This window comes from Triticum dicoccoides, chromosome 5B (assembly GCF_002162155.2).
Source record: "Triticum dicoccoides isolate Atlit2015 ecotype Zavitan chromosome 5B, WEW_v2.0, whole genome shotgun sequence".
NCBI lineage: Eukaryota > Viridiplantae > Streptophyta > Magnoliopsida > Poales > Poaceae > Triticum > Triticum dicoccoides.
The window spans coordinates 702,940,887-702,959,751 of record NC_041389.1 but is presented as its reverse complement, the minus strand read 5'-3'; the positions used below and the strand labels follow the sequence as shown (position 1 = coordinate 702,959,751).

At 46.8% G+C, this 18,865-nt stretch overlaps 1 pseudogene; it reads left to right on the top strand.

The window, feature by feature from the left end:
- The first annotated feature begins 2,018 nt into the window (after positions 1-2,018).
- LOC119310606 lies at positions 2,019-13,305 on the top strand (annotated as a pseudogene).
- Positions 13,306-18,865: the final 5,560 nt, after the last annotated feature.

The following is an 18,865-nucleotide window of genomic DNA, read 5'->3' as shown; positions in this document are numbered from 1 at the left end:
GCATAATTGTCATAAACAATAGATGAACCAATAGTTATAAAAAGATAATATATACCACATCCGAATCATAGACAGGACGAGGGCCGACGGGAGCGGATACCAAAACCATCGCACTATATAAGATGCAATAATAAAAGTAAGAAAATTATACAAGTATCTATATAAACATACAAGTAAGATTTTGTTTTTCCTTTCAGAAAGAAGATAAGAACAAGAGGCTCACCACGGTGGTGCCAGCGACGAGATCGGCGCGGGCGATCGACGGCGGTGAAGACGGGGACGGGACGTGACAGACCGCTAAACCTAGACAAATATTGAGGAAAATGGAGCTTGGAGGTCGAGCTTGAAGAGGAGAAAGCTTAAGTAGTGTGGCTCGGGCATTCCATCGAACACCTTGTGTGCATAGGAGGTGATCTAGAGCACCACAAAGCTCTCTCCTCGCCGGCCACGAAAAACAGAGCAATGAGAGTGCTCTGCTCGCGGGCGAGGGGTATATATAGGCAATTAATTGGTCCCGGTTCGTGGCTTGTACCGGGACCAAACGGAAGCCTTTGGTCCCGGTTCAGGCCACCAACCGGGACCAATGGTGGTGGGCCAGGAGCAAGGCACATTGGTCCCGGTTCGTCCCACCAACTGGGACCAAAAGGTCCAGACGAACCGGGACCAATGGCCCACGTGGCCCGGCCGTCCCCCGGGGCTCACGAACCGGGCCCAATGCCCCCATTCGTCCCGGTTCTGGATTGAACCGGGACTAATGGGCTGACCCGGCCTAGACCATTGCCCCCTTTTCTACTAGTGGTAGTGGTTGGGGTCCTGCAGGGCGTGGGTTGTGTGGAGGGATGATCCAACGGCGGCGGCCATTGCGTCAGACGGTTGCAAAGGCGATTTTTGAAATGGTTTTCATCACCCGGCCTATGCCTAGCATCGGCCTTTTATCTTCGGGGTCGACATTCCAGAGTCTCTATCGAGCCCCGACCCTCCCCTGGCTTTCCTCTTTGTGGAAGGCTCCTTTGCCGCTTAAAATCTAGATCTTCATGTGGCAACTTTTCCGGGATTGCCTTCCTTCAGGCACTGAGGTGGCCAAATGGAATGGCCCCGAGGACGGCTTGTGCCTGCTTTGTGTTGTGTCTGAATCTGGGACGCATATCTTCTTCTCTTGCTCCGCGGCCCGCTTCCTATAGAGTTGTATTTCCGAGGCTCTCGTCCTAAGTGGCAGACCTTCGACCTCGATGACTTCCTGGTGTTCCTTGCTAATTGTTTCGAAAGGAGGAGTCGCCTCCTTTTTTCGCTTTTTGCCGCGGTGACCTAGAACCTTTGGATGACTCATATTGGTACGATTATCGAGAAGGTCCTTTTGCAACGTGCTATGGACTCTGTGTTTAAGTTATTGGCTTATATGAAGCAGTGGCGGACTCGCTCTTAGTGGCGGGACAAGTGTTTGCTGGTTGGCATGTTTGTCGATCTACAGGTGATTGGTCGCCAGCTCTTGGCACCCGGGCCACGTGGCACTATGTATCTTTTCGTTTTCTCCTTTGGGCATGTTTATGTTGTTGCTCCAATAGACTTTTTCTCCCCATTTTTCTCCTTTGGGAATGTAGAGTCTGGGAGTGAACTCCTGCTGTCTCCAACCATTGGGGATTCACCATTATCCACTTGTTGGATGAACAGTGCACTAGGTACGGGCCTTCTTCGGTAGGTGTTCCCAGTTCCCACAGCTCAAAGACCACATTTTGCTTGCTTCTCCAAGGATAGCAAACAGAATTAATGGCCACTTTTTCAGCTGCATTCAGAATCTGAGCCTAGAATACACTCCCTCCCTGCATACATAACATACGAATGCATAGGTTAGCTACCATCTTGATTGAACCGTGTTGGTGTGCTCTATTTTACGCCATGACATCTTTCGGGTCTTGCGTTTCTGCATACAGCTAGCTTATGAACCACAGCAGGATCCAGGCCTGGATGCGCGTCTTCGGAGGAGGCTCTGGCATGAGGCCGTGCTGTCTTGAATATTGTCCATGCTTGCGTGCGCACTTGCAAGCATGGGCTCATCCTGCAGCAGGCGGGCCTCATTCCGTAAACGAGGCCGAAGCAGCCGAGAAGAGAAGAGTAAGCTTCCGCCTGAAATGACTGGCTGGGCAATTCGTTGCTTAGCACAACGCTTGGCTGCTGCATTTGATTGATTCCTGCTGATACACAACACACCTGAAATGACAGTCTGCAGACATCCACCGGCGGATTCTCCAGGAGACAAAGGCATATCAGCACATCCACAAGCTCTTGCTTCTCGATTGGTAACTGCCAACTCACCTGAACTTAACACACATGTTTTTTATGCCACATATCAATTCTATCTTGACAATTTTCTGGTTCACTGGACTAAATCTTTGTAGTCAAGTTCATTTGTGCATCTCCTTTGTTCTGAAAAATGAAAGCTTTATCATGGTTGTGATTAATAATTTAGCAAAAAACAATGATCCTAAAAAACATTAGTTGGACCAATTCCTGATAGCTGTCTGTCTTTTTAACCTGTTGGAGAATGAGCAAGGACCGATTCCTAATAGGTGATCTTTTTTACTTGCTTTCTTTTTAAGGTGATGGAGAATCCGGGAAGTCCACGATATTTAAATAGGTAAGATTTATGTTGTACAAAGCTCCCTGGAAAACCGTTAGGGCACCTCCAGCCCTTGGCCCCCCAGGGGGCGTCAAAAAGTGCTGCCTGGGGGTGAGCCGGCGCAAAAAGTGGCCCTGGGGGCGAGTCGGCCCCCAGCAGTCGGCCCCCAGGGCCGCCCCTAGGCGCGTATTAAAAATAAGATGAGACGTTCGGCGAATTTATGATAAAAACTAGTTAAATTTCGGCTAAACATGGCAAATTTCGTCTAAACATGGCAAATTTCGGCGAAATTCGCCATTTTCATGACATTAACCTAATCTAAAAAAGAAAGGGGCTGAAGTCGTCGCCGCCATCGTCGTCAGCGGCGGCCTTCTCCTCCTTGACGCGGGCTCCCCTGCTGGACCCAGCGTTGCCATGGCGGACTGGCGGCGGCGCGTCGTCGTCGTCGTCGTCGCTGTCGCGTAGGACGACGACCCCGTCTTCATCGCGGCCGCGTCGGCGCTCTTCGAAGCGGCGCAGGGCAGCGCGCTGGCACTCCTTCACCTTCTCCCGGCGCGCCTTCTCCATCGCAATGGAGTCCTGCCGTTCTTACTCAAGGGCCGCGTCGTCGTCGTCGAACTCCGCCTTCACCGGCGCAAGCCCCGGCTCCGTCTTCACCGGCGCCAGCCCCGGCTCCGTCTTTGGCTTGACGAAGCGCGGAGGAGCCGACGAGGACGAGGCGCGCCGGCCGCCCTCGTTGATGATGATGCCGGTGCTGCGAGTGCGCTGGCCGAGCGGCGACTCCGCCGCGGGCTCGGCCTTGACGCCGAGCAGGGCCGGAGTGCCGGAGGAGTGCGACGAGGATCGGGAGGAAGAAGAGGAGGAGGACCCGAACCTCCTTGGCGCCCATGGCCCGACGCGTCAGTGTTGCGCCGGGGGTTACGCCAACGGCAGGTCGTTGCCGCCCTCGAGGTACGTGAGCACACCCTCGAGTGTGCAGCCGGGGACGCCCCACCAGAGGTGGCGCCCCTCGCTGTTCTGCCGGCCGCCGACCACCGGCGCGCCGTTGGTGGACGCCAATCGCTGCTGCTGGCGGCGCTCGAAATACGCCGCCCAGGCCGCGTGGTTGTCGGCGGCGTACTGGGGGAGGGAGAGTTGGGCGTCGGTGAGGGACGCGCGCACGATCTCGACCTCCTCGGTGAAGTACTTCGGCTTCGCCACGGCGTCGGGCAACGGGGGAATGGGTACTCCCCCGGCACTGAGCCTCCACCCCGATGGCCCGGCGCGCATGTCCGGCGGTGCCGGGATGTTCGCCTGGAACAGGAGCTAGGACTCCTGTTCGCGGAGCAAACGGCGGCCGAAGCCGTTGGCCGCCGCCTCGTCTTCGGGGAAGCGTTCTGCGATGGCGACGGCGGGGCGGGGTGGGCTCGGGAGAGGTAGAGGGAGGGGCCGGAGGGCGGCGCTCGGGAGAGGCAGGGAGAGGGAGGGGTTGGACGGCGGCGAGGGAAGACTGGTCTGGGCACAGGCGAGTGGAGGCTGCTGGCTTTTATAGCCGGGCCGCGCCTGTGTGTACGCGTGCGAGGGAAGGGAGGCGTCGGCGCGCCGCCCCGTGAAGCGCCGCCCATGAATCAATGGCAAGGCTGACCGGCGGCAGCCTTGCCATTGATTCCCCGCGGGAACCGAGGCCGTTGGGGGAAGACGAGGCGCCGAGTCGCTGACGCGGCTGGCCCTCGTCTTTTTCGCGCCAAAACAGCTCGCCCCGGCGCCCCCGGGCGCCCCCCAGCGCGCCGGGTTCGGGCTGGGTCCGCCGGCGCTGTTTTCGGCCCAAGCCGGCGAAAATCGGGCTCCTGGGGGCGCAACTGGGCCGTCTTTTCGGCGCCGGCGCGAAAAAATCGCCTGCGGAGGCATTCCTGGGGGCGCGGCTGGAGATGCCCTTATTCCCTATGACAGAATAGTATGCCTCACGTTTTTCTTAATATTTGTTTCCAGATAAAGCTTCTTTTCCTAACTGGCTTTGACGAGGCCGAACTTAAGGGCTACACGCCGATCATCCATGCCAACGTGTACCAGACAATCAAAGTATGCCAACACTGGAAAGGGTGTGTTTGATATTATTTGTTTCTGTTATTGCTTTGTGGGCATTATGTAAGGAGTTTGACTAGGGAGCTTTGTGATGTTCTTGCGGGAGTGTGTTTACACGTCTTTTTACCGAGTAATGAGTTAAATATGCACAGATACTATATGATGGAGCTAAAGAGCTTGCCCAGGTGGAACCAGAGCCTTCAAAGTATGTTATTTTACCCACTAATAAGGTCTATTACAACTGAAGCAGCATTGCAGTTACACAACTAGCTTGGCTATGTTCGAACCTGTTCAGACTTGCAACTGTTTTAAGCTCTGCTGCATTATATATAGTGTTTTGCTGCTTTTGCATTGTCATTAACTGTAGATGATTCATCCAAATAAAATATAAGAAGTTTTATCTCTAGCTTGTCCTTTTCGTGTACCGTTTAAAATGTTGGTTGTTTAGATTTGAGCACCCTGAGGGCTGTACTGTTGACCTTGTTTGATGGTACTGAAACTAATTCCTTGCTGAATATTGCCTTCTTTATGTAAAAGATATTGGTTACCAGCTTCACATCGTATGCCTTACAATCAATTGCTTGCAATATCAATGAGATTATGAAGTTTATTTATTTAGTGCCATGCTATCCTATCTTCAGGAGATTGGAGAAAAATTATCAGAAATCGGTGGCAGGTTGGATTACCCACCCCTTAACAGAGAACTCGTACAGGATGTAAGAAAATTATGGGAAGATCCAGCCATTCAGGTGAAAAGAAGTTCTTATTTCGGTTTCTGTAATTATGTATACTGTGAAACAACCAACTTAATTATAAAGAAATGCATCTGTAGGAAACTTACTCGTGTGGAAGTGTGCTGCAAGTTCCTGACTGTGCACACTACTTCATGGAAAATCTGGATCGATTAACTGAACCAGATTATGTACCAACAAAGGTCTCTGATTATCCACAATCTAATTCCTGTCTGGAGCCTCGCCTGTTTGATATTGGCTGTCCCTGTCAGTGTACTGAAATCTTCATCTGAGTTTGAGGTTATCAGATGGATATAATTATGGTCAGATATGAGTATATGACGTATGATGACATTCCTTGTTCTTTTGTAAACTGTTGGAAGCTAATATTTCAAACTCGAATATTAAATGTATAGCTAGGGTCAGTAGAATGACGAGCACCAAATTCAAGAAACCAAACTGTAAACTGTCGATCAAAAGTATGCTGTTCAGACGATGAACACCAAACGGCAGATCAGAACCTTTACTATAGGCTTATGCACTTATGCTTGTTCAATGATGAACACCAAATTGCTGGTGGCTGTTCTGCCGTTCTTACTCAAGAATACATCTGCAGTATTTCTAATTTTAACATTTTGATATATTTTGCAGGAGGATGTGCTCCATGCAAGAGTAAGGACAAATGGGGTTGTAGAAATTCAATTTAGGTAGTATGTTTGCCTGAGGTGTGCATATTTCTTTCGATCTACTCGATGTAGAACGACAGACTGAAGTTAACTGTGTAGTTTCTCTACAGCCCCCTTGGAGAGAGCAAAAGAGGCGGAGAGGTATACAGACTGTACGATGTAGGAGGTCAAAGGAATGAGAGGAGGAAGTGGATTCATCTTTTTGAAGGCGTTGATGCTGTCATCTTTTGTGCTGCCATTAGCGAGTAAGTGCGATTTCTAAACTGCTAGGTTATTCCAAGCTACCTCTTACTTAACATTAACTTGGGAGGGCAGCATTGCAGAAGGAGTGATGTAAAAGTTGCTTCTGAAAGCTTCTTTTTTCTTTTCCATATTTGATATATTTTCCAAGATGATTAGAACATTCTTTCTATGTCATTTTGTTAGTCAGGTTTAGTTGTGGTGCTTTGACTTTAGCTTTACTTGTAGTTTAACATTTTGAATTTAAACCAACATGCCATAAGAATTTAAATACTCCCATGCCATCAGATTTCTTTCCTAGTTAGTCAGTTTGTTCCATTAGTTCACTTTGATGATCTGGGACACTAGTAGAAAACAGGGCATTTGTCCCGGTTCGTAAGGGCCTCTAGTCCCGGTTCTTGAACCGGGACTAATAGGTCATTACTAATGCCTCCCCCTTTAGTCTCGGTTCTTACACGAACCGGAACAGATGGGCCTCCACGTGGCCGCTGCGGGCAGCCCAGGCAGGGGGGCCTTTGGTCCCGGTTGGTGACATAAACCAGAACCAAAAGGTATCCACGCGTCAGAAGCTGGCTGCAGCTGAGGTTTTTTTTTTGTTTGAAAGTGGCTGGTTTAGGGGTTTTGGGGGTTAATTTAGGTTGTTATTAGCTAGCTAATAGAGAGAAGTGTCCTCTCTTATATCTTCGTGCTTGGTTTACCAACGCTACTGCTATGTTCATTTCACCTGCTGATATATAATAACTCTTCATGCTCGCATCATACATCATCATATATAATAACAAGTCCTACTAATCATGCATCATCATACAACTTCTACTCGTTATTAATAACACGTCATACGATCATCATACTCATAGTCATCGAACCCAACCCTACATAATTGTTCTTAGCACATGATCATCAGTATCAGGTAGGACATAAACACACTTAAGATAAAATAGCATAAAACAATATGGACCCTGACTCTCCATTATGAAGAATGGAGATCATTCTGTGTCCAATTCTTGCGCTTCGCTTCCTTTTGCTTCCAAGAAGCTCCTTACGATTGTCCATACATTTTTTCCATTCTTTGATTGTCATGTCTCCACTTCTTTCAGAAATCCGGTATGGACAGTTGAGATTCGTATGACGACCTGGTTGTATGTTCAAAACATCAAGGCGGACGTGCGTATACATCAGATGAGGCACACAATTATTCGGGATTATCTGTTGAAAAACATAGTAATAAATTCGTAGTTAGCAATGATATACTAGTTTTAGAAGTATGCAAAAAGATGCACGGATGTCATAATAGTAAAAAATCTTACCAGGGTATCTCCATGGTAGTTACCGTAATTCAACACGTGCACTAGTGGCACGTATTGACCATAATATTGAGGAGTTCGATTGTAGACATTGTAATTCTTAAGATCAGTACAAAATGCGACCAGATGATTTTTCTCCTTATAAGTTAATTCGGAGCCATCGGTGTAGTGGGTTTTGTCTACCATCTTCCACACATTCTTTGATGAATGAAAGTAAGCTGTCAATGAAAATAAGCTGTCAACTATTTTGAAATAAACAATATAAATTACTTAATAACTACGTTTGAGAAGCTCACATGGGGAATAATTGAAAGTGTATCCACAAAGACACAAATGTCCATATTGTCTTGCTCGATTGTAGGATCACCAAGATCCATGGTGATAAGCATACCTTCATCAAAACCATACATCTTGCAAAGTGCTTCCCAATTTTTGCAACCAAAAAGGGTTACACTCTCAGCATTGTACAACTTTACTTCAAAATCCAAACCATGATGGGTCCTTAGGTGAATTTTTTTGGTTTCCATACTTTCATGGTCTTCAAAACCCATCCTCTCCAAGACATAGCGTCTTGCATAGCATGGGATAAGCTAGTCGAATTGAAAAAGATGAAAAATACACGTTAAAATAGTTGAAGTCGTGCTTAATTACGAAAAAAACTATTGTCGTCGTTGCGTACCGTATGAACAGCGAAGGTCTCCTCAAACTTAATGCTGAAGCGTCGATCTTCGTCCAGCTCAAGGAACCTGTCGCACATACCTCGGTCCCCGTGGCACCAGTCGCACTCCCCCGGGCGGTTTTCGTCGTCCGAGTACGACATTTCCGGCCTATGTTCATAATTCAAATATTAAACTTGTACAATTAAATATATGTACTAAAAAAATCTAAATTAGATCATTATTATTCATCACGGGTTGACTATCGGTGATGGTAGCTCCTCCTTTCATTCCCGAGTGCATTATTACACCAAATTGTCTAGCACACGGGAATGAAGGAGAAGCTACCCCCACGACGGCGTGGATGATGGAGGGGGCTCTTCAATTTTAGCATTCAAAGTAGGAGTACTTTTCCAATATGAGCATTCAATAAGCAAAACCAAATCGTAAAATAAAGTAGTATTCAAATTAGCATGCATTCAATTATAACCAAAAGTACATCATCTCTTGTGTTCGTACATCATCGAATATTATCACTAATACTCCTCGAATACTATCATACATATAGCATCGCAAATACAGCTAGAAACATAGCGCCCGACGGGTATCGTCGCGGGCGGTGGACACCCAAAGATAAGGAACCATCACAGGATCATAGCTCCAGTGAGATCCCTGAAGAACCTGCCAGGTATTGTCGAATCTGCCCTCCAACGCAACCGTGTAGCGACGGACGTGCTCGTCCTCCTCGCTGACATGGTGGCGTACCACCTCCGCGGTGTCCGGAAGCCTCGGCATCGTAACTGGCCCACACGACCGCCACCAAACAAGGATCAGATCAACAACGGGCTGGCTCCTCACCAACCTACGTCCACCGGAAGGTAGCACCTCCCAATACCAGTCCGGAGGAGCCCAGTCCCGGACATGGCCCTGATTAAGCAGGCCTCCACCGCCGAGTCGACGACGAGGATGCGGGATAGGCATCGTCGACGTCGATGCAGGAGCTACTTCTATATATAGTAAAACAAAGTAGTTTTATTAATTAAATCAACTAGTTCAACTACTAAGCACTTACTATAAATAAATAAAGTAGTACTTACTAAAAATAAAATACCTCTATATATAGTAAAATAAAGTAGTTTATTAAATCAACTAGCTAGTTCAACTATAAATAAACACTTACTATAAATAAAATAAAGTAGTACTTACTAAAAATAAACTAGTTTAACTATAGTTCTATTATTTTTCTAACTAATTATATTAAACACTTTCTATTCTTATTTTCCTTTTTCCTCTACTCTAAATATGAACATATTCATAAATGACTTTAATCATGCACAATTTTCCTAACATACACAATATGAACATATACATAAATTGACAAAGAAAATTCTATGAACAAAAAAATCATTAAAATTCTATGAACAAAATTACAACAAAAAAAATCATAAAAATCGTATGAACAGAAAAAATCATAAAAAATTGACATATTCGATCTTTGCATATATATGAACATACAAACATGCATATTCAACAATAAAAAAATATCACCCAAAAAATCTATTAACAGAAAAAAAATCTAACACAATATGAACAAATTACACAATATGAAAAAAATCTATGAACTACACATCTAAATTACTACACATCTAACAAAAAAATCTATGAACTACAAAAAACTCTAACAAAAAAATCTAACAAAATCCAACTCAATTAACTACACATCTAAATTATACTACACATCTAAATTAACTGCTACATCAAATTAAATTAGCAAAAGTTTAGCTCACGGGTGAGAGATGGCGAAGGCGTGAGGGGCGCAGCCAGGGCGACAGGCAGGGGACGGTGACGGCGACGGTGACGGTGCGTGAGGGGCGGCGCGGCGACGGTCGACGGCAAGGTGCGGCGCGGGGCGGGGCGGCGATGGGCAGGGGGCGGCGGCGTCGCGGGGCACGGGGCGCGGGGTGGGGGCGGCAACGGCGTCGGGGCAGCGCGGGACGACGTCGGAGAAAACAGGGCATTTGTCCCGGTTCGTAAGGGCCTCTAGTCCCACACGTACACCGTTTTCATTCCACAGCTGTAAAAGTTCTTCAACTAATGGCCTTAGGTACACATCAATGTCGTTGCCGGGTTGCTTAGGGCCTTGGATGAGAACTGACATCATAATGAACTTCCGCTTCATGCACATCCAAGGAGGAAGGTTATACATACATAGAGTCACGGGCCAGGTGCTGTGATTGCTGCTCTGCTCCCCGAAAGGATTAATGCCATCCGCGCTTAAACCAAACCATACGTTCCCTGGGTCATGTGCAAACTTAGCCCAGTACTCTCTCTCGATTTTTCTCCACGTCGACCCGTCAGCTGGTGCTCTCAACTTCCCGTCTTTCTTATGGACCTCACTGTGCCATCGCATCAACTTGGCATGCTCTTTGTTTCTGAATAGTCGTTTCAACCGTGGTATTATAGGAGCATACCACATCATCTTCGCAGGAACTCTCTTCCTGCGGGGCTCGTCGTCAACATCATCAGGGTCATCTCGCCTGATATTATACCGCAATGCACCACATACCGGGCATGCGTTCAAATCCTCGTACGCACCGCGGTAGATGATGCAGTCATTAGGGCATGCATGTATCTTCTGCACCTCCAATCCTAGAGGGCATACGACCTTCTTTGCTGCGTACGTACTGTCGGGTAATTCATTATCCTTTGGAAGCTTCTTATTTAATATTTTCAGTAGCTTCTCAAATCCTTTGTCAGGCACAGCATTCTCTCCCTTCCACTGCTACAATTCCACTACAGTACCCAGCTTTGTGTTGCCATCTTCGCAATTGGGGTACAACCCTTTTTTGTGATCCTCTAACATGCGATCGAACTTCAGCTTCTCCTTTTGACTTTCGCATTACGTCCTTGCATCGACAATGACCCGGCGGAGATCATCATCGGGCACATCGTCTGGTTCCTCTTGATCTTCAGCAGCTTCCCCCGTTGCAGCATCATCGGGCACATCGTCTGGTTCCTCTTGATCTTCAGCAACTCCCTCCGTTGCAGCATCACCGTATTCAGGGGGCACATAGTTGTCATCGTACTCTTCTTCTTCGCTGTCTTCCATCATAACCCCTCTTTCTCCGTGCCTCGTCCAAACATTATAGTGTGGCATGAAACCCTTGTAAAGCAGGTGGATGTGAAGGATTTTCCGGTCAGAGTAAGACTTCGTATTCCCACATTTAGTGCATGGACAACACATAAAACCATTCTGCTTGTTTGCCTCAGCCACTTCGAGAAAATTATGCACGCCCTTAATGTACTCGGAGATGTGTCTGTCACCATACATCCATTGCCGGTTCATCTGCGTGCATTATATATTATTATGTGTGTCAAAAGTAAGAAATCAGACAAATATCTACCTAAAGTAAGAAAATCAGACAAGTATCAGAAAGAAGATAAGAACAAGAGGCTCACCACGGTGGTGCCGGCGACGAGATCGGCACGGGTGATCAACGACGGTGAAACGGGGACGGGGCGTGATGGACCGCTAAATCTAGACAAATCTCGAAAAAAATGGAGCTTCGAGGTCGAGCTTCGAGAGGAGAAAGCTTAACTGGTGTGGCTCGGGCATTTCATCGAACACCTCATGTGCATAGGAGGTGAACTAGAGCACCCAAATGCCCTCTCCTCGCCGGATTGAAAAAACAGAGCACTGGAGTGCTCTGCCGCGGCGGTGCGTATATATAGGCAAGTTATTGGTTCCGGTTCGTGGCATGAACCGGGACTAAAGCCCCCCTTCTGTCCCGCTTCAAGCCACGAACCAGGACCAATGGTTGTGGGCCAGGAGCGAGGACCATTGGTCCCGGTTCGTGGCTTGACCCGGGACAAACGGTTCCACACGAACCGGGACCAATGCCCACGAGGCCCCGGCCGGCCCCCTGGGCTCACGAACCGGGACTAATGAGCTGGCCAGGCCCGAACGTTAGCCCTGTTTTCTACTAGTGATAGGATGATCTATGGAAGCTTCATGGTGAACTTTCACTTCACAGAAATGGTGTATTATTGTTTATTGTTATTTGAGGTCTAATATTATTCACAAACAAAAAAAAACTTATAACAATGTTTGCTGTAACAAAAGCAATCAACAACAACCTTGCTTCCATTTTAAAGCATGTTTCAACCATGCCTTGCTTAATAGTATAGCGATAGCGTGTGCATATCTGTGTGCACTGAGTGCATGTGCATGCAAATACATGACCGAGTGCGCCGAGTGCTTGTGCCCGTGAATACATGAATAAGTGTGCCTTTGGTCTAATGTATGGAGGCTGTTGTTAATGTCAGGTACGACCAGTTGTTATTTGAGGATGAGACGCAAAACAGGATGATGGAGACCAAGGACCTGTTCGACTGGGTATTAAAGCAGAGATGTTTTGAGGTATTCATCCATCCATCCATCTCAAACTTGCAATGTTAACCTCATTCTGTTTTGATTTCCGGTCCTATTTGATGCCATGGTGCTTTCGGTCCAGAAAATATCGTTCATGCTGTTCCTCAAAAAATTCGACATATTTGAGAGGAAAATAGAAAAGGTAACGACTAACGGGGGCAGAGTAATGGTGAGAGCTTGGTAGTGATACTCAAGCATATGTTGTCACATTTCTGTGTGTATGTATGTAGGTTCCTTTGACCATCTGCGAGTGGTTTAAAGACTATGAGCCGATGGTGCCTGGCAAAAGGGATGTGGAGCATGCCGATGGTGCCACTGTCGCCACATGAGGAATCTGTGAGCTACCTAGCTAGCTGACTAATGGTGTTTTGTTTTATGCATGTATGAATAGGTTCGTGAAGAAGAAGTTCGAGGAGGTTTACTTCCAGAGCAGCAAGCCGGACCACGTGGACCGGGTGTTCAAGATCTCTAGAATGATGTCGCTGGACCAGAAACTTGTGAAGAAGACGTTCAAGATGATCGACAAGAGCATGAGGCGCTCCAGGGATGGAACGGGGACGTTATTGAGGCTAGGGTTTTGAGACTGAGCCACAGGAGAAAGAAAAAAACGGGAATTAGGATGACATGGAAATTAAGTTTACAGTGTCACAACTCTGTATTGTGTAATTCATTCTTTAGTGTAGAAGAGGAAGAAAACTGATTGATCCCTTGATTCAGGAAACAAATCATGAATACACTAGTATGAAATATTTTTTGCCTTCTACTTGGCCATAAAATATTTTTGCAGATTTTGTTGGATCACACCCATACCAGGGCCTCCACTAACAATATATGATGGATAATTTCTCAGTTTGCCTCCACATATATATGCCTATTGTCTCCAATTTCTGCAGCTCCCCACTATGATTAGGTAGCTTCAGATTCATTTGAACTCCAAGTGCAACCTTCTTTAAATTAAATACCTTATTAGGAGAAACAAACTACTACCTCCATTTCTAAATATAAGTCCCCCAAGCTCTTGTCCGTGACGTCTGAAGAGACAAAGGCGGATCAGCACATCCACAAGCTCTTGCTTTCCGGTGACTGCCGACTCACTTCAACTTTAACACCTACACATTTCCTTCTTATGCCAACTATTAATCTTATCTTAACAATTTACTAGTTTTTTTTTTGCGGGGACACAATTTACTAGTTCACTCAACTAAATCTTCATTTCTAGCCAACTTCATTTGCGTATCTCCTTTTTTTGAAAAATAATAGTAATGCAAGCTCTACCATGTTTGTCATTAATGGACAAATGAAAGAACAAAATGTTAGTTGGACGAATTCCTGATAGCTGTCTTCTTTGATTCCTAATATTTAAGGTGCTGTATTCTTACTATTTTTTATGAGCATCACATATTTCATTAAGAACATGCCATTTTTATTTATTAAGAGCATGTCATATTTTTTTCCTATAGCATGGTAATTTTAGTTTTAATTTCATGGCAATTTTCTTTTTTAAATCACGGTATTTTTTTCTTTTTGTGAGAATTTTTGTTTTGACAAAGAAAATACACAGCATGGCTGTTTTAACAATTTTGTATGTTGGCATTTTTATTTTTAATGTCATACCATTTTTATTGTCTCGATCATCACAATTTTCCTTTTGTTTTTCAATATTTTCCAAAATTGAACCATTATGATTGTACTAAAAACTTGTTTTGCCATGGCAACTAAAATTTTGTTGTCATAACAACTCAAATTGTAGAACCACAACAAGTTAAAAAAACTTTTTTTGTGTTTTTGTTTTAGTGTACCATATGCAACTTTATTTTCGCATTATTTTTAGTTAATGCGCAAATTTGCCAAATATGATTTTAATGTTTAATCTATGTTTATTTTAATTAATGTTTAATCTATGTTTAGTTTAATTTGTTGCCCATACTAATTAACTAACAGCTCAGACCCACAGGTCAATGGTGTCGCATCGTTATAGCATATGAGATGTGTAGTGACGTCTGAAACTGTATCGGCGCTACTAATTGATTTGCAATTACCGCCGTTTGGCCTCAACGCCACAGCTACGTTCAATGCCACCTACGTTGAGGGGCGGCGTTGACGGTATTCTGGACTAGGAGGTACTCACCACGTCGTCTCCTGATCAGTTAGATTGGGCCGAGTGTTGGGGAACGTAGCAGAAATTCAAAATTTTCCTACGTGTCACCAAGATCTATCTATGGAGAGACTAGCAACGAGGGGAAGGAGAATGCATCTACATACCCTTGTAGATCGCTAAGTGGAAGCGTTCAAGTGAACGGGGTTGATGGAGTCGTACTCGTCGTGATTCAGATCACCGATGATCCTAGTGCCGAACGGACGGCACCTCCGCGTTCAACACACGTACAGCTCGACGATGTCTCCCACGCCTTGATCCAGCAAGGAGAGAGGGAGAGGTTGAGGAAGACTCCATCCAGCAGCAGCACAACGGCGTGGTGGTGATGGAGGAGCGTGGCAATCCTGCAGGGCTTCGCCAAGCACCTACGGGAGAGGAGGAGGTGTCACGGGAGGGAGGGAGGCGCCAAGGGCTCAGGTATGGATGCCCTCCCTCCCCTCCACTATATATAGGGGCAGGGGAGAGGGGGAGGCGCAGCCTTGCCCCTTCCTCCAAGGAAGGGGTGCGGCTAAGAGGGGGGGAGGAGTCCATCCTCCCCAAGGCACCTCGGAGGTGCCTTCCCCCTTTAGGACTCTCCCCTTTTTCCTATATCTTGGCGCATGGGCCTCTAGGGGCTGGTGCCCTTGGCCCATGTAGGCCAAGGCGCACCCCCTACAGCCCATGTGCCCCCCCGGGGCAGGTGGCCCCACCCGGTGGGCCCCCGGGACCCTTCCGGTTGTCCCGGTACAATACCGATGACCCCGAAACTTGTCCCGATGGCCGAAACAGGACTTCCTATATATAAATCTTTACCTCCGGACCATTCCGGAACTCCTCGTGACGTCCGGGATCTCATCCGGGACTCCGAACAACATTCGGTAACCACATACAAACTTCCTTTATAACCCTAGCGTCATCGAACCTTAAGTGTGTAGACCCTACGGGTTCGGGAGACATGTAGTCATGACCGAGATGTTCTCCGGTCAATAACCAACTGCGGGATCTGGATACCCATGTTGGCTCCCACATGTTCCACGATGATCTCATCGGATGAACCACGATGTCAAGGACTCAATCGATCCCGTATACAATTCCCTTTGTCTAACGGTATGGTACTTGCCCGAGATTCGATCGTCGGTATACCGATACCTTGTTCAATCTCGTTACCGGCAAGTCTCTTTACTCGTTCCGTAACACATCATCTCGTGATCAACCCCTTGGTCACATTGTGCACATTATGATGATGTCCTACCGAGTGGGCCCAGAGATACCTCTCCGTTTACACGGAGTGACAAAATCCCAATCTCGATTCGTGCCAACCCAACAGACACTTTCAGAGATACCCGTAGTGTACCTTTATAGCCACCCAGTTACGTTGTGACGTTTGGCACACCCAAAGCACTCCTACGGTATCCGGGAGTTGCACAATCTCATGGTCTAAGGAAATGATACTTGACATTAGAAAAGCTTTAGCATACGAACTACATGATCTTGTGCTAGGCTTAGGATTGGGTCTTGTCCATCACATCATTCTCCTAATGATGCGATCCCGTTATCAACGACACCCAATGTCCATGGTCAGGAAACCATAACCATCTATTGATTAACGAGCTAGTCAACTAGAGGCTTACTAGGGACATGGTGTTGTCTATGTATCCACACATGTATCTGAGTTTCCTATCAATACAATTCTAGCATGGATAATAAACGATTATCATGAACAAGGAAATATAATAATAATCAATTTATTATTTCCTCTAGGGCATATTTCCAACACCGAGGACCCCCATGGCCGTATACTCATGGGCCAGTTCGGACAGTCCATGCCACATACAAGGAGGATTCTACAAGACTTGGCGCCCAAGACAAGGACTCCTCTAAACCCTAGGCCTACGGTGCATGTATAAATTGAGGCCAGGCTAGTCAATAGACAATCTCATATTCATTACTACAATCTCGTGGTAGATACATGTACTCTGTACTACACCCATGTGAATACAGTCAAAAGCAGCATGTAGGGTATTATCTCATCAAGAGAGCCCGAAGCTGGGTAAAATCCCGTGTCCATGTTACCATCGCTCCAAAATGCCTAGCTTAGGACCCCTACTACGAGATACGCCGGATATTGAACCGACATTGGTGCTTTCATTGAGAGCCTGCTGGCGGTCACCACAGGGCGATGGGAAATCGGATCGTCTCTGGCGCGATCTACGCATCGGAGCCGAGCTTTATGGTCGATGTCGGCATCTTTTGTCGCCGGCTCGACTGATCACCTTGGCTTAACCAAGGACTGTGCCCCACCTCCAATCACCATGTTCGGACGAGGCCCTTCGTCAACATCAACTCCGATCTCTATCATGATCATGGAAGAATCATCCATGGAGCTCGGGGGCTCAAAGTCAACATTGCCCTCGGGCGACCGTGCTGTTTTTTCCGAACAGCAAACTTGTATCCGCTGCCACCACCTCCTCGAGCATCGCTTTGACGATTCTTTTGGTGGAATTGTGCGGAATTAAGTGTACAATAACCATGCCAAATTTCGTCGAGTTCCGATGAAGTAATCTCTGGCAATCTATGATATACCGGAGCCTTGTCAAATCTGGACGGGAATCTGGACGAGTTTAGGGCGTGCTATCCAGAGCCTAGCTTGGAGGTCCTTTGGAAGATCCAAGCGTTCATCTGCTGAGGTATTCCCATATCTACCACCCCTCCAAATTTCAGCTCAATCCGACGGTTCAAACTCCGGGAACCTTCCGATGAGTGGACCAATTTTCGGATCTGTTTTCTGTGCTAATACGAATCCGGCCTGAGTTCATGTTTCTTCATGAACGGAATATTTGGACAACCCTTTGGAAGGAATTTTTTTCTAGGGTATTGTGCGTTGTTTTTAAACACGTACCCATAAAATTTTAAGCCTCCTCTGAGGTAATCTTCACCATCACGTTGGTGTCAAACCAGTACGGCAATATTGCTCCACGGCTGCCGACCTGCGCTAGACACGTCGCCGCTCTGTTGAGCCGAGCTCAACTTCTTCGATCATCATCTCGGCAAGCCGAACAAGAGTTTGGCATCACAAAGGATAAATCATCACCAACATCGCTGCCCCACGGACTACACGGAGCGGGCAAGCCGGCATTGCCGCATTGTCACTTCATCAAGACGACATTGACCGCGTCACAAGTCACGACCTGCGCCAGCATGGCCGCACTGTTGCTTCTTCAAGCCGATGTCCATCATGCCGAACCGCTTCAACACCTCGGCTGACATGGCAGCTGCAACGTCTCCTCACCGACCTGCTCCGTCACCTCGGCTGGACCGGACATGGCTATTTCTTCATCAGCATACTCCGGTGACTTCGACGTCACCAGCCGACCAGCTTCGTCACATTAGCTGGACCGAGGGCTTTGTCTGGCAAGCCAACCTTTGCCAGCATCGCCATGCCGTCGCTTTATCGCCCATCAGGCAATGGGTGTCCGGATCGAGTCCCAATTTTGGGAGTCACCTTTCTTCAGATTGCTATTTATCCTAGTAATTTTTGCTTGTTTAGGTTTATTTTCCCCAAGGAATTATTACTCTAATTTGTTCCATCATCTGTACACAGGTCTATCAAATGGTGTTCGCATTAACGACGGTCACATGGTGGTTCGGTCAGTTTCCATACATAGTCCGGCGAACGCCGCAACCAGGACTAAAGCCCCCCCCCCCCTTTAGTCCCGGTTGGAGATACAAACCGGGACTAAAGCCTCCCCTCCTTTAGTCCCGGTTGATGTCTTCAACCGGGACTAAAGGTCTATCGTCCTTAGTCCCGGTTGTGGATACCAACCGAGACTAAGAGGGGGGCTGCGAGCCCCTAAATATCAGAAAAATCATAACTAATTCATTCTAATTCACAAAAATACAAATAATATATTAAAATTTGCAGAAAAATAAATTTGTCCGAAGAAGCTTTCTGTTTTCCGTTTCGAGAATTTTTGATATAGTTTGGATGGACACCAACCCGGACTAAA